At 40.4% G+C, this 13,979-nt stretch overlaps 1 protein-coding gene across 2 annotated transcripts in view; it reads left to right on the forward strand.

The window, feature by feature from the left end:
* Positions 1 to 13,979, forward strand: part of LOC126184610 (constitutive coactivator of peroxisome proliferator-activated receptor gamma-like) — a 521,164-nt gene that overhangs the window by 395,549 nt on the left and 111,636 nt on the right. The window lies entirely within an intron of this gene.

A 13,979-nucleotide genomic window follows, 5' to 3' on the forward strand; every position in this document is an offset into this window, starting at 1 on the left:
TTCCACAAAGCGAATTTATGCAGCTTGCAAGCACAAGTTGACCAAGTATAATACACTGCGTGTGGAATTATTTCCAGATAAATCTTGGCAGGATGCCTGCTGAATACTTCACGAAGGGAAAAAGCTCCTTTGTCGAACATAGGCTCACAATCGCTACGTTTACATGAGTCTGCCAAAACTGGACTTCGTAAAGCAATTCCCAATACCGTTTCTGGTTAGTTGTGTAAACACTCCAATATCTATTCTGGAAATGCGGTTTTGGCAGCTGGATTTTCTCCTCCACTCTCGATTTTCGCTCCCATGTAAACACCCAACCGTGTCTGAAACATACTTGGATTTTCAGGTTACGCCTCTTTTGTGAAACTTTTCGACTAAACTGGACGGAGGGACTTATTGTGCATCGAAGAAGAAGTAGAGATATTAGACTGAGCACGAAATTGTGTGTTTCCCGATTTTTAATTGAAGAGAAACAGTCGTCGACTAAATCGAAAACCGGGACAGCTGGTTTCCAGAGAGATTGTGTAAGACAATTGGCGATCAGAAAACCGATATTTGACCGGTATCAAAACTGCCTCAGACCTCATCATTTAAAACTACAGCGAAAATCGGTTTCAGAAATTCGGTTTTCCTCTGCCGGAAGTTATGTGTCATGTAGCAACTGATGAAGACCGCATTCTCAGCTTTTTCTAGTTTGTATTTATTTTTCTTTCGTATTTAACTGGGACTTCGGGACTTCGAGTTTCCGGTGTCTTCCTTCTTCATTCCTCCCATCACCTGAGTTTCGTAATTTGCTTATAAAAGTCTTTTATATAAGGGCACGAAAGAACCAGTGAAGGCAGTCGGCTCCTGACAGTGGCAACGGAGGATATCGTAATGACTTCAAAGTTCTCATTCACGTTTGACGCGGAAAAATGTTGGTAAAATATTGTCTACGGTATTTGGAGATTATCAGTCTAATTCTTAGAAGCTGCATTTTACATTCAAAATTTTTTGAAAGTATGAAGTTTGTGTTACTGCAATATCACTTGCATTCCTTGTAATCCACGAACATAATACTGACATTAGGGTCTAACTAACCACAGCGACAGTTTTCTCGTGTCTAATGGAGAGAGCCCGTACTGCGTCTGCCTTTGCAGAAAATAAGTGCGTAGGGGTATGGAGAAAGCATTTTTCCAACAACATGATGTCACGCAAAATTCATAATTAGCAGCTGCGGGTAAATCTTCTTTTTGTCTTTGGTGCCGAATTACTTCAGTCTGTTTCTTCGGATGGATAGCAAGAAATGTCACTCGTGACCTCATTTGTAGTCCTGCAATTAATTAATTACCTGTACATTTGCACAGCAATGCTCGATGTGAAATGAAGCGAAATGGCCTCGTCATCTTGTTTTACGCTTCGAACAGGGAAATCACGCTTTTCTTTTAAACGTACACAATTTTACTATTAAGGACGTAGTAAATAAATGTGGTAATGAAGATCGAATCGACTCACTGCCAGAATGGTGCCAACCTCGGAAGCTTATTATTAAAGACTGACGTCTCGTAGTGTGTAAAATGTATAAAAAGTGCAGGAAGAAACATCACACCGGGATAAACATAAGAGTGCTTTGTGGTCAATATTACAGGAGCCGACTGACAAGAAAAAAAATCAATATTTTAGTGATATTACCTGTCGGAAAAGGTTCGACCTCCGAAGAATTTATATTAGTAAAGGCTATGAGTGGCGAGAGACGTTATATTTACGGGAAAACGTAGATACAGTGTTAATATGTATGAAGGGAGCGGAAATATGTGTTGCATGGCAACAGAGTGGTTTATATAAAAAAGGAGCTTCTGCCCACAATAAAGCGCTATGGGGGCGGTGTGATAATATGGGACTGTGTATCTCCGACTGAGGTGAGCGTTCTTACATTTACTGATAGTTCTATGGCAAAAAATTGTTACTCGGTGTAGAAAGGAAGGAAGATTAGAACCCCATCGACATCGAGGTCATTAGAGACGGAGGACACGCTCGGAAAAGTTCAAGGATGAGGCAGGAAATCGGCCGTGATCTTTGAAAGGAACCACTGCGTCATTTGACTGGAACGATTTGGGGAAACCACGGAAAATCCAAATCTGGATGGCCGGCCTCGGATTTTAAGTCCACTGTGCTAAACACTGCGCTACCTCTCTCGGTCTACTCGGCTGTATTAAAAGATTGTTCGAAATATGGTGAAAATTGTACTTCAGGTCAACGTGCAGTTCTACAGAGATAGCGACCGTAAACACAAGGTGCACAGAGTGAGTCTGTAGTTACTATATAACTACGCTAAAGTTACTGAAATAGCCTCACAATTTCTACATCTCGATGTTACTGAGAATTTACAGGAAACAGCGGTCAATTTCGTTAAAAGAGGACCTATTGACAAGGTTATGGAAAGGCTGTCTCGTAGTCAGCCCAAATATACGGCAACAATTGCGGGGAACATGCAGAAACGTTTAGAAAAAATAATAATAAGAAAATTATCACAGACAAGGAATTAAACAGCGTTAAAGTGACATTTCTATATTTTTGCAGGAAAGGGGCAGACTGTTAAAGTAGCCCAGAGTTATGTTCCTTTTTTGTGTTTCTTTCTGCACGTTGCTTTAATATTTAATTATTAGTTTTCAATTGTGTGTGTAAACAAATGCAGATGTGCAGTATCGTCATACGATTGTTGTGTTTCATTCATAAGGATGCAATATATAGCACGAAATCTTGCGTTATCAGGAGGGCAATCATTAAAGTTAGACACTGTAATAAGGTTCTGTATCATAAAAAAGAGAGTTTGAACTTGATTTAGACATCTGCAAGCACTTCTAAGCTCCATGGAACTCCATAAAGTAATAGGAACGACGTTACGTATCTTTGTACTCGCAAAAGCAGCTCTAGTGAGAAGTCTGATGAGGCTCACTCTTGTTTATGAATCAATAACTAAATTTAGTTTCAGCTTGTTGCTTTTGTGTGTTTTGCAACGTCTTCTGTCCGTCTTATATTAGGTAGTCGTTTCGATCTTAATCTCTTGGAATCTGGCAGAGAATTGCATAGGTATATCTACCATTCACCCACCTGAATACATGTCCTGCCCACATCCACTTTGTTTTCATTGGGTTCAAGATTATGTCTTCGACCCTAGACTCCAATCTATTTATTTGTTTTCCTATCTCTCCTATTAATTCCTCATACATTTCTCTATTGCTCGTATAATAACCTCCTGTTTTTAAGTGGTTTTCGCGTTAAGTATTCACATCTTACTGCCGTAATACCAAATAGGCAATACGCTCTAGTTGTAAACTTTGAATTTAAGACATAATTATCGGAAACGTTGTTTTGAAAACTCTGATTAGCTTACCGAAATTACTTAAGGACAGATTCACGCTTCTGTTTGTTTATTTTTCTGTCCACCTAGTCATGTTTAACAGTAATAAATGCACAGCTCATGAGACGGTGCTATGAATTCCTTGTTAATTTACACTATTTTCTTTTCGAAATATCAGTTATACATTATTTTATGATTTATCGTCACTATGGGCAAACTGTTAAATGCCATCTGCAAAACGATGGTGGTTGGTATATGTTTCAATATCACATACTCACTTTTCGTTTCCACAGTTTAAGGGCTTGAAAATAGCCCCTTGCTAATACTGGTTTTAGTGTAATGGGATCTCCTTGCCTGATTCCGGCATAAATTCAGAACTTCTCACCACCCTGAAGAATTCAAATGGAAGTTGCATTCGGTTATATGTTCTTCATTCTGTTGACGTGTGTTCAAGGAATGCTTTGTTTCTCAAGCGCTGTTAGCACCGATTTTGTTGCAACTGAGCAAATGGTTTCTCAAAATTTATTAATACTAGAAAAATGCTACTTTATACTCATTGCTCCGTGATGTAATGTAATTCACGTCTTGCAGTTAGTTCAGTCTCCTACATCCACTAATAGAGACAGCTTGTACTCTGCCTGTTTAAAATTGACTGACGACAATTTTGAGGAGTATCTCGTAAACTGCGGAGAGAAGAATGGTAGGTCCAAGGCTTTTTGTGTTTTGTTAGGCTGTTTTTATTCCGACTTTGGGGCTTTTTTCTTCGCAAAAATCTGTAAGCATTATTATAATTTCTTTTTATATCACTTTGTCTCCTATTGTAACCAGTTCTCAAGATGTATTTCCTTTCTTTATATCTCGAGTGGTTTTACGTCCCATCTGCTATTACTTTTGATATTTTAATTATCAACTATCGTGTTTTGGATTCATATTTTGAATTCTAAAATAATTGAAACATATCTTGGAAATGCTGTAAAATTTTCTCTCGGTTGTCAGTTACTGTGCCAGCTGGGATGTGAAGTGGTGAAATATGCTATCTACTCAACATAAGCCGGCCGCGGTGGCCGTGCGGTTCTGGCGCTGCAGTCTGGAACCCCGGGACTGCTACGGTCGCAGGTTCGAATCCTGCCTCGGGCATGGGTGTGTGTGATGTCCTTAGGTTAGTTAGGGTTAAGTAGTTCTAAGTTCTAGGGGACTTATGACCTAAGATGTTGAGTCCCATAGTGCTCAGAGCCATTTTTTTACTCAACATAAGTTTCTGTTCTATTTTCTTCGTAATCCTCCTATTTTCAAATTTTTTCCCTCAAAATATTTTCAGAGTGTCTTCTCGATCTCGAGAGAAGATGCTCATCTTCTCTGTAATAGCTCCCTCGTGCCAGATGTAGAGGTGGCAAAGTGTATTGACGTAAACATCTTGTTATGGTTGTCGAGATATATGGGACGCCACCATTCGCGAACCGCTACGATCGATTGACTCTGGCATAGAACTGATGCAACATAAAATAGCATACCTATATTTGTCATCCAAGTTCAGTTTGACTCGGTGCCTAACCCGATTAGAGCCACTGTTGCTGTCTGAGACGTGTATTAAATTTCGCATCTTGTATACCCCCAAACCACCTACAAAATTCATTAATGTATTCTCCTTACTATACCGCATATGTATAACAAGTAAAATTTCGTTACTTGTTATCCTTTTTGGTGCTTCAGTTTTAATGGCTAGCAAATGAAGTTATCAGAGAGAAAATAGCTCTAATTATTTGAAGTTAGCATTTAGAAATCAACAACATTACATTTTAATATTATGCTTAGTATCTTAGATCAGCGTTGGCTCAAACAAATGGTATTCAAAATGCTTAAGAAAGATTATCAATTAAGGAATAAACTTGAATCTGTACCAAAATTCCCGTAACACTCATTTTTGAATGTGAGAAAACTCTTCTTTTGTTGTTGTTGCTACAAGGAGACATTTTTTCTGTTGTAAAAGTGAGACAATGTTTTTTTTTGCGAAAACTTATGACATACACAAATATGTGAAATATGCTTTCCTTTAATGTTTTTGAGCCGTGCATTAAGAAATTAGCTTTCATAAAAGCTTGCCACAGTGTATCTTTCTTTTTCCAGTCATTCTTTTTTGTGTATTTGAAAGTAGTGTATCAGTTTGCGACGGAAGTCGCAACACTCAAGTACTTTCTTGCTAAAACGTAATGTGTCGAGTACTCATGCCGGAGACTTTCCAATATTTCTAAAGGCCCTGTAAATGACAGCTACAGGCACTAAAAAGTAAAAGTATATCACTGCTGAGTCGAGGTTCACAGGTCAGGACACAGCCGCTCACATTTTCTTTGTTGTGTTCAGTGTGAACTAGCTGTGGCGTGACCACGTGTCTCATGGATCTATTATTGTGTCAATTCAGTCTCTGACTTCGTTTATGGTATATATTCTGATGACGGTGTATGTTTTTCCAACGCGATTAAGCGCTTCTGATGATGAATTTGGGCGTTTTTGAACATTGCGTCCGGAAACTAGGCAGTGAGGGTAAATGTTCTCTCTTATCTTAAATATCCTCTCAAATTCTTTCAGAAGAGCAACTTTCAAGTTAGTGACCAAGCTTAATTTTGGAGAGTATACGTTTATTTCATTTTCGTCCTGACGGGAAGTTAACGATCGAGGCTGTGATTGACGCAGCAGTAGTGCATAAAACCCGACTTGCAACTGGAGGTAGCGGCGGCGTTTTGAGCTTATTAATGTCAGTCTTTTACTTGTCCCTTCTGTGCACACCAAGCGCGATGATTTTTCCGATAAGGACAGAGGTCAACGTATACCTAGTAGATTCCAGATTTCATACTGAACAACTTAATGTTCCTCCTGTGTTGGTAGTTATTCTCTCTTAACTGACACGATGCTAACGAAACGGTTACGCAATTGAATGAAGCCATGCACTTGTGTCCGCTTTAAATCTGCGTATCTACATGGTACTCTGTGTAATCGTTCGGGAGCAGGCACGCAAGATAATGTTAACATGACCTTAGAATTAAACCAGGGCCCAGTCCGCTCTCCAGACCAGTGACCATTGCCCGGTACACTGTCCAAAATGGTTCAAATAGCTCTAAGCACTATGGGACTTAACCTCTGAGGTCATCAGTCCCCTAGACTTAGAACTACTTAAACCTAACTAACCTAAGGACATCATAAACATCCATGGCCGAGGCAGGATTCGAACCTGCGACGGTAGCAGCAGCGCGGTTCCGGACTGAAGCCCATAGAACCGCTCGGTCACAGCGGCCGGCTACACTGTCCAGCTTGAATGTGGTTTTTAGACAGTTCTTCCCACACTTGTGTGGTGTAGTTTAGTCGATCATAAATGAGATTTCTCGCTACAATATGAAACGAGACATTTAATATTATAGTACAATTTATCAGTGAAAAATCTGGCAATATGCTGACCCTTTCATGGTTCTCTCGTGTTACTTTTTTACAGACTGTGATTTATATTTAAATATGCTCTATATCTCTTTTTATATGTCTATCTAAAACCTCCACACACACACACACACACACACACACTCAGGAATACGCATTCCTTATACTGGATGTACCAAGTCGTGAGAAAGGCATCTAGCGTACTTAAAAACGGTGTTGGGAGTCGTTCGTAAAGACATCGTACCAATAGAAGCTGCTGAAATTCTTCATATAAAAGCAATGTGGATAGAAATCAAATACCAACTAACTATATACAGAGCAGATGAAACATGTTCTTAAAAACTGTAATATTTTTGATGAAATTAAAAATAATGCTGTGGTGTTCTGGATGGCCATCCTCCACAGCAGCTTAAGTTTTATTTATTTCCATAAGCACATTATACGTCGCTAACACTGATCGATGTGCGAGTAAGCCATCAACGCAGAAATTTGTTTGTTTGAATTGTATATTGTAGTGTTCTCTTATTTCTTTATTTATTATGTGCGGCGTATGTATAGAGGTGACATATCCTGAATTTTTCCAAGTATGATATTTCCCCATCAACACTCGTAAAGCATCTATAAAAATGGTTTAGAAAAGTGCATTCCTAATTACATATTCTTCTTTTTCGTCTTATCTCCTAAGGCCCGCGAAACTCCCGTTCCGACATCACATGTTGCCTCCAAAAGCTTCTGTCGTGTGCATCTTCCTGCAAGCATTTACGCCCATCCTGTTATATATCGTTTTAATTTCGTTTACCCATGTACTCCTGGGTCTCCCCTTTGGTCTTTTATCACGTGCCTTCTTTATGAATGTTCTTGGAACCATTTCATCCTTTCTTTCATTTTCATCAAATGGCCTGCCCATTGAAGTCTTCTGGAATTTATTATGATCATTAATGTTGCTTGTTGTGATAGCACTGCGTTTTTGTGGTGTGTCTTCTTATCCAGCTTTGCGAATCGTTATCGTAGTATGGAGCAAAGATTTTCCCATAAACTTTGTTTTCAAATACTTATAGCTGGTGTTCATTTATTTTAGTTAAACTCCATGTTTATGCTTCATAAGTTTGAAGTGGTATAGTGACTGTGTTATGTAGCTGGATTTTAGTTTTCCTTGTCAGTAATTTAGACTCTAGAAGTTTTTGTGTGGAGCAGTATGCTCTATTAACGTTGTGAAGTCTCATTTTCAATTCTATTTGTCTGTGATTTTGTTCGTCTGTTATTGCGCCCAAAAACTTGAACTGTTCAACGCACTGGAATTTGTGTTTACCGGTTATTAGATACGATTGGTTGTCTTGTTAATCTTTAAATGTACAAGTTACTTTCATTTAATCTAGTATATTACGTTCCTCATTTTTTGTACAGTATGTTCATTCCCTGTCTTCGATTCACACATCCATGCCCGAGGCAGGATTCGAACCTGCGACCGTAGCGGTCACGCGGTTCCAGACTGAAGCGCCTAGAACCGCACGGCCACACCGGCGGGCAAGGAAGTAGCTACACACACCATGTCTTCTGGTACCCATCAAATGACCATTTATACTTCATCAGCACGAACGACAAAAATTGTAAACAAAGACTTTCACCCACCGCCCTTCCACGATAAAGATGCTGATGGACCACCGCCATGCAGGCAGCGGGTGTTTCAGTGACTTAACAGTTTCACAGTAGCTTGTCGAGGCCAGTGCCTCAATGGTGGTCTTGTCTTCATACTTTTATTTTTATTTTCAAGAACTCATTACCCCGCCCACACCTTACGGACGTCGTGGTAAAGCGCTTTGCCCAGTGTCGACACGGATATGCATTCAAGTCCTTGTCCGCCCTTCTAGGAATTTGCTACCTTGTCCCAGGCGAAACGCCGAATTATTTTCAAAATCCCATTGAACTGACCTGATTCTTGAAATGGTTCTCTTCTTCTGCAAATCGGAGTGTGAACGTGACGGTTAGGTGCCCGTACAGTATCTGCTGAAAGAAGAAATTCCGTTATTAAAAACACAGAACTGGAACAAGTTCAACACAGCTATTGCTGTCTGCCCAACATCCATCGCCGGTGTCGTCGTCGTTGACTGCAGTCAGAGGCAATTTATTCCTAATCTCAGATTATCAGACGACTCCGTCCCCGCGTTCCATCATGATAGAAAGACTTAATATATATTCTAATTTCTGTTTTTCAATGAATGGCAAAGCTACTTTCATTTATTCGTTAGATTTTCGAAACATTTCCAGCACCGAGTAAAAGACATGTATACATGTAGTTTTCTCTTATTTTTACCTTGCACGTATCTTCGTATAGCGTTTAATAGACGTAATTTTTTAAAAAAATGTCTCTAGTGTTCTATCTGTGAAGTTCAGAGGTTTAGTAGTGGCAAAGCAAGATAAATGAGTGATTCAGGCTTTGTCTGGCTTGCGCTCGAATGTTAACCGCCGACTATAATGTGGAGAACGAAAGCACTGTTTTGAGATTGATGAGAGAATGCAGAATTTGTGATCCGCAAGAACGGAAATAAGGATGAAGCTTATGAGAAGGTGGAATGAAGCTGAAGCTGCGATATCAGTCAGTAATAAGCTAGAACTAGTTTCGCAAGAAGCCATTTTCATTTCCTCTTGTTCCCAGTATTTCCCCAGAAACTTTACAGGAGTTGTCAGTTAAGGTGATGACGAAGTTTAGCATCAGCTGTTACATATAACTTACCGATCAGCGTGTAGATTAATAAAATTATTCCTCGAATCTAAACAAGCCCGTCTTATGAAAAGCCCTGAAACAAACTGTGAAACCTAATTTCATTTTACCATTCATGATTATTAGAAGAAATTAATGCCTCACAGAGCATAAACGTCGACTTTATCCAGGCTCCTCATCGTAAACCACCGCAGAAAGTAAACACCGGTGTCATCAGATACGTTTTGGTGTCTGCATAACAATAAATTGTAGTGACACATTGGTCATTAACAACTTCGTCGTATAGGAAAGCTGATGCTGCCCACAATTTGAAGAATAGCGGGGTCTCTTTTCTTTTGATAGAGAAATGGCATTGCTAAAGAAGTTGCAAACTTAAAGAGATTTACAAAAAATTGGCGCTGTTTTGAGTGATTGACAGCTAACACTAAGTCTAAAACAGTTATTTTATGCTCCTACATAAACCAGAAGTCCGATATCGTTTGTATATATTGGTAATAAATGCAATAATTCACGTTAGTCAGGTATATAAATGAGAGGGGATTAATTTTTTTTCAGGTAGATAAAGTTCTAACGAGAACTGCGGGAGTAGTGACTCGTTTGTTTAATCAACGCAGATGTTTTTTTAAATATGATCAGCAAACTTCAGTTGGAGACATTAGTATAGAGACATAACGCATTACGGTAACCGAGCGAGGTGGCGCATTGGTTAACATACTGAACTCGCGTTCGGGAGGACGACGATTTAAATCTCCGTCCGGTCATCCACATTTAGATTTTCCGTGAGTTCCCTAAATCGCTCCAAGCAAATGCCGGGATGATTCCGTTACAAAGGGCACGGCTGACTTTCTTCCCCATCATTTCGTAATCCGAGATTGTGCTCCGTCTCTAACAAGCGCGCTATCGACGGGACGTGAAACTCGAAGCTTACTTCCTTTCTTCATTATTAAAATATATACCCTCGATATTTAGATTAGGAAATGAGACGCTTACAGTAGTAAACCAGTTTTGCTATTTGGAGAGCAAAATAACTGATGATGGTCGAAGTAGAGAGGATATAAAATGTAGACTGGCAATGGCAAGGAAAGCGTTTCTGAAAAAGAGTAATTTGCTAACATCGAGTATAGATTTGAGTGTCAGTAAGTCGTTTCTGGAGTGTAGCCATGTATGGAAGCGAAACGTGGACGATAAATAGTTTAGACACGAAGAGAATAGAAGCTTTCGAAATGTGGTGCTACAGAAGAATGCTGAAGATTAGATGGGTAGATCACATAACTAATGAGGAGGTATTGAATAGAACTGGAGAGAAGAGAAATTTGTGGCACAACTTGACTAGAGGAAGGGATCGGTTGGGTAGGGCATATTCTGAGGCATCAAGGGATCACCGATTTAGTATTGAAGGGCAGCGTGGAGGGTAAAAATCGTAGAGGGAGACCAAGAGATGAATACACTAAACAGATTCAGAAGGATGTAGGTTGCAGTAGGTACTGGGAGATGAAGAAGCTTGCACAGGATAGAGTAGCATGGAGAGCTGCATCAAACCAGTCTCTGGACTGAAGACCACAACAACAACTCTCGATATACGGAAGAACCTGTCCTTGGGGAGCGATTCAAAAATATTCACGGCATACATAAGATATATAGTTATAGTCATAAAAAACGCTCCTAATTGAGAAGGTTTGTCTTCTAATCGTCTGTGAATTCGGAGGTGACTGTAGAGTCCAGTGAGAGAAGTACGCATATTGCCTCAGTGGTGACAGGTGGTCCCAGGTAGAGTAGCATCTCTCCTATTTCGTCTCCGTATTTTGTTTTCTTTTCTACGCTGCCTCTTTTCAGTTACTGTCAGTCGGTTGTTTTCTTCACAAAGAAATTCCTCTCGATAGGCTAGTGACCGCCAGAATGAACGATCGAGGGCTGAGGTCTCCCAGTTGTTAACATTAGTGTGACACATTCTTAAATCATTTCCTCTGACCTCCTACGTATGGTTTGCCCATTGTTAACTCCGAGTAAAACACATTTTTGGGAATGCGATTATTGGGCATGCAAACTGTATGCTCTCCTCATCGTAACTGGCGTCTTAAAACCATCGCTTATGTACTGATTGTATGTGCCTCTCCAAAGATGCTGACACTTGCGCGTTTATCTTGCCGTAATACACGCAGAATCCTCCTCAAGTATCGCTGATGTTATTGTTCCAGATTTTTAAGGTGGCTTCTGTAACGTATCCACGATTCTGATCCATAAAGCACGCTGGGAATTAAAACTGAACTGTAAACGATGATCTATGTGGCAGTATTGACATTGTGGTCGTCAAATACTCGACATCTTACTCTGGCAAAGGATACTCCCGCACTGTTAATTCTGTACTGTATTTCCGACTCTGTATTAGCACTTGATGAGAGGATGCTGCCAAGAAAAGGAAATGTGTTAACTACTCGAAGATTCATTCCATCGATGGTGACACCGATATTTCATTGTCCTTTCCATGGTGCTGGTTGGTGAAGAACCTGTGTTTTGCTGATATTCAGTTTGATACCAACTGGGGAGAAGGCATTCAGGATTAACACTAGTTCTTCGGACTGAGCTACAACTGCATTATTATTGGCATACTCTAGCTCAACTAATGCTACAGAAAATGTTAGAGTCGTTGCTTTAGCACGGGTCAGATTCAACAGTTTCCCATGCGTTCTGTAAGTTAACCGTATTTGATCAGGAAGATCATTTTTTACTAACTGCATGCCAGCGGCAACCTACAAGGAAATTAAGACCTGTATGATACGGAATGACTGACCAACAGAATCGTTACCAATAACAGCTACTGTCATTTCTACATAGAGCAATTTATAGATGGCAATAAATTCCTGTGGGCCGGCTGAAGTGGCCGCGCGGTTCTGGCGCTGCAGTCTGGAACCGCGAGACCGCTACGGTCGCAGGTTCGAATCCTGCCTCGGGCATGGATGTGTGTGATGTCCTTAGGTTAGTTAGGTTTAACTAGTTCTAAGTTCTAGGGGACTAATGACCTCAGCTGTTGAGTCCCATAGTGCTCAGAGCCATTTGAACCATTTGAAATTCCTGTGGAAAACCATTCACATCTAAAACCTTCGCAGTTTACGGAGTCTAGTGCCTTAGTAAGATCAATAAAGGCAATGTAAAGAGGTCTGTTTTTACCTTTGCATTATTCCTGAAGCTGACGAGCCGTGAATATCATATCTGTGGTTGCTCTAGCGGGCCTGAATCCACATTGTCTCTCCGATAGTAATTCCTCCACTAGAACCATCATAATGACAAGATTCGAGACGCTGAGGCACGTAGGCATTGTACATAGTATTGCTTTCTTCTGCACATTATCTTTGTCTGGACTGGGGAGGATGTCAGCAACTGATTCCATGTAATCTTCGCAATACAGCATTCAGTGGCTTATTGGGTAGAAATGTTAGTGTTAATTCAGTCCTCACTACCTATTCTGAAATGCGGACGCTCTGTAAATGTTTTTTATAGTTTTATTGTGGCGGTGTTGGATGCTAAATTAATCGTTCATATACTCTCGTCATATACGTTACATTGGACTGTGATATTTCATGATGCAATGATAAGATACGTCCAAATATTGCCTCTCCTATTAGGAACTTCAAAGAATGAAGAAAATGATATTCTTTGTAGGCTTCGATGGAGCAACTAGTGGTGGGATTCGCAGCATCGCAGTGTACCTTGGCGTGTCGCAGAAGACCTTAGCCAGCGACTGCGTCTTCGTGGCATCATGGCACAGCAGTCAAGGTCAAATGAGCGGCCACACCGCTACGTTGCAAAAAGACGTGACGCCATCAGCGGTAGTCTCGAGGTTGCCAGATTATTACCAACAACAATTTGACCGATATGCAACTTGCTTGTAATAGTACTTTGTTGTGAAATATAACATTGACCTTTAGCTTGTGCTCGTTTGCTTCACAAACTGCCTTCCTGCTCGTGTACCGTTCTGTCCATAAAATCAGTTCCGCATTCAGCAGTCCTTGTTAAATACTTCCCTTCTTCTCTTGTCTTTAATTTTTATCAAATCCTAGGTAAGCTACAGTGCAAACGCTACATGGAATTCGTCCCGTCATTTCTTTCGAAATCTGAAAGTCGATTTCATCGTTTCAAGACAGAAGTGTTATCTGAAATCTCTATAGCGACTAGGAACTTACACGAGCTCAGCAGTTAAAAGGAATTCTCAGATCCACAAGTAGAAAAATATTAAATCGCCTTAGAAAATGTTGTAGAATCATGGTGACTAACGTATCTGACTCTGGTGATGGAAGGAAGTAGTTTTAGCTCCATCGGTATTGCTAGTCGGCACGGAATTTCCTTGTAATACCGAACGTGCTGTGGAGTTACGTCTTTTTTCCTGTAGAAAAACCGTGACGCTTGGAGCCAACGTCACGAGGCCCCGGACCGTCATGCTGTGTAGAGGTTCCCCGAATCGGCCGGTGCCCCTGGAATGTGTACAGTTAGTCACACGTGGCCTCG

This window comes from Schistocerca cancellata, chromosome 4, assembly GCF_023864275.1.
Source record: "Schistocerca cancellata isolate TAMUIC-IGC-003103 chromosome 4, iqSchCanc2.1, whole genome shotgun sequence".
In the NCBI taxonomy this organism is placed as follows: Eukaryota; Metazoa; Arthropoda; class Insecta; order Orthoptera; family Acrididae; genus Schistocerca; species Schistocerca cancellata.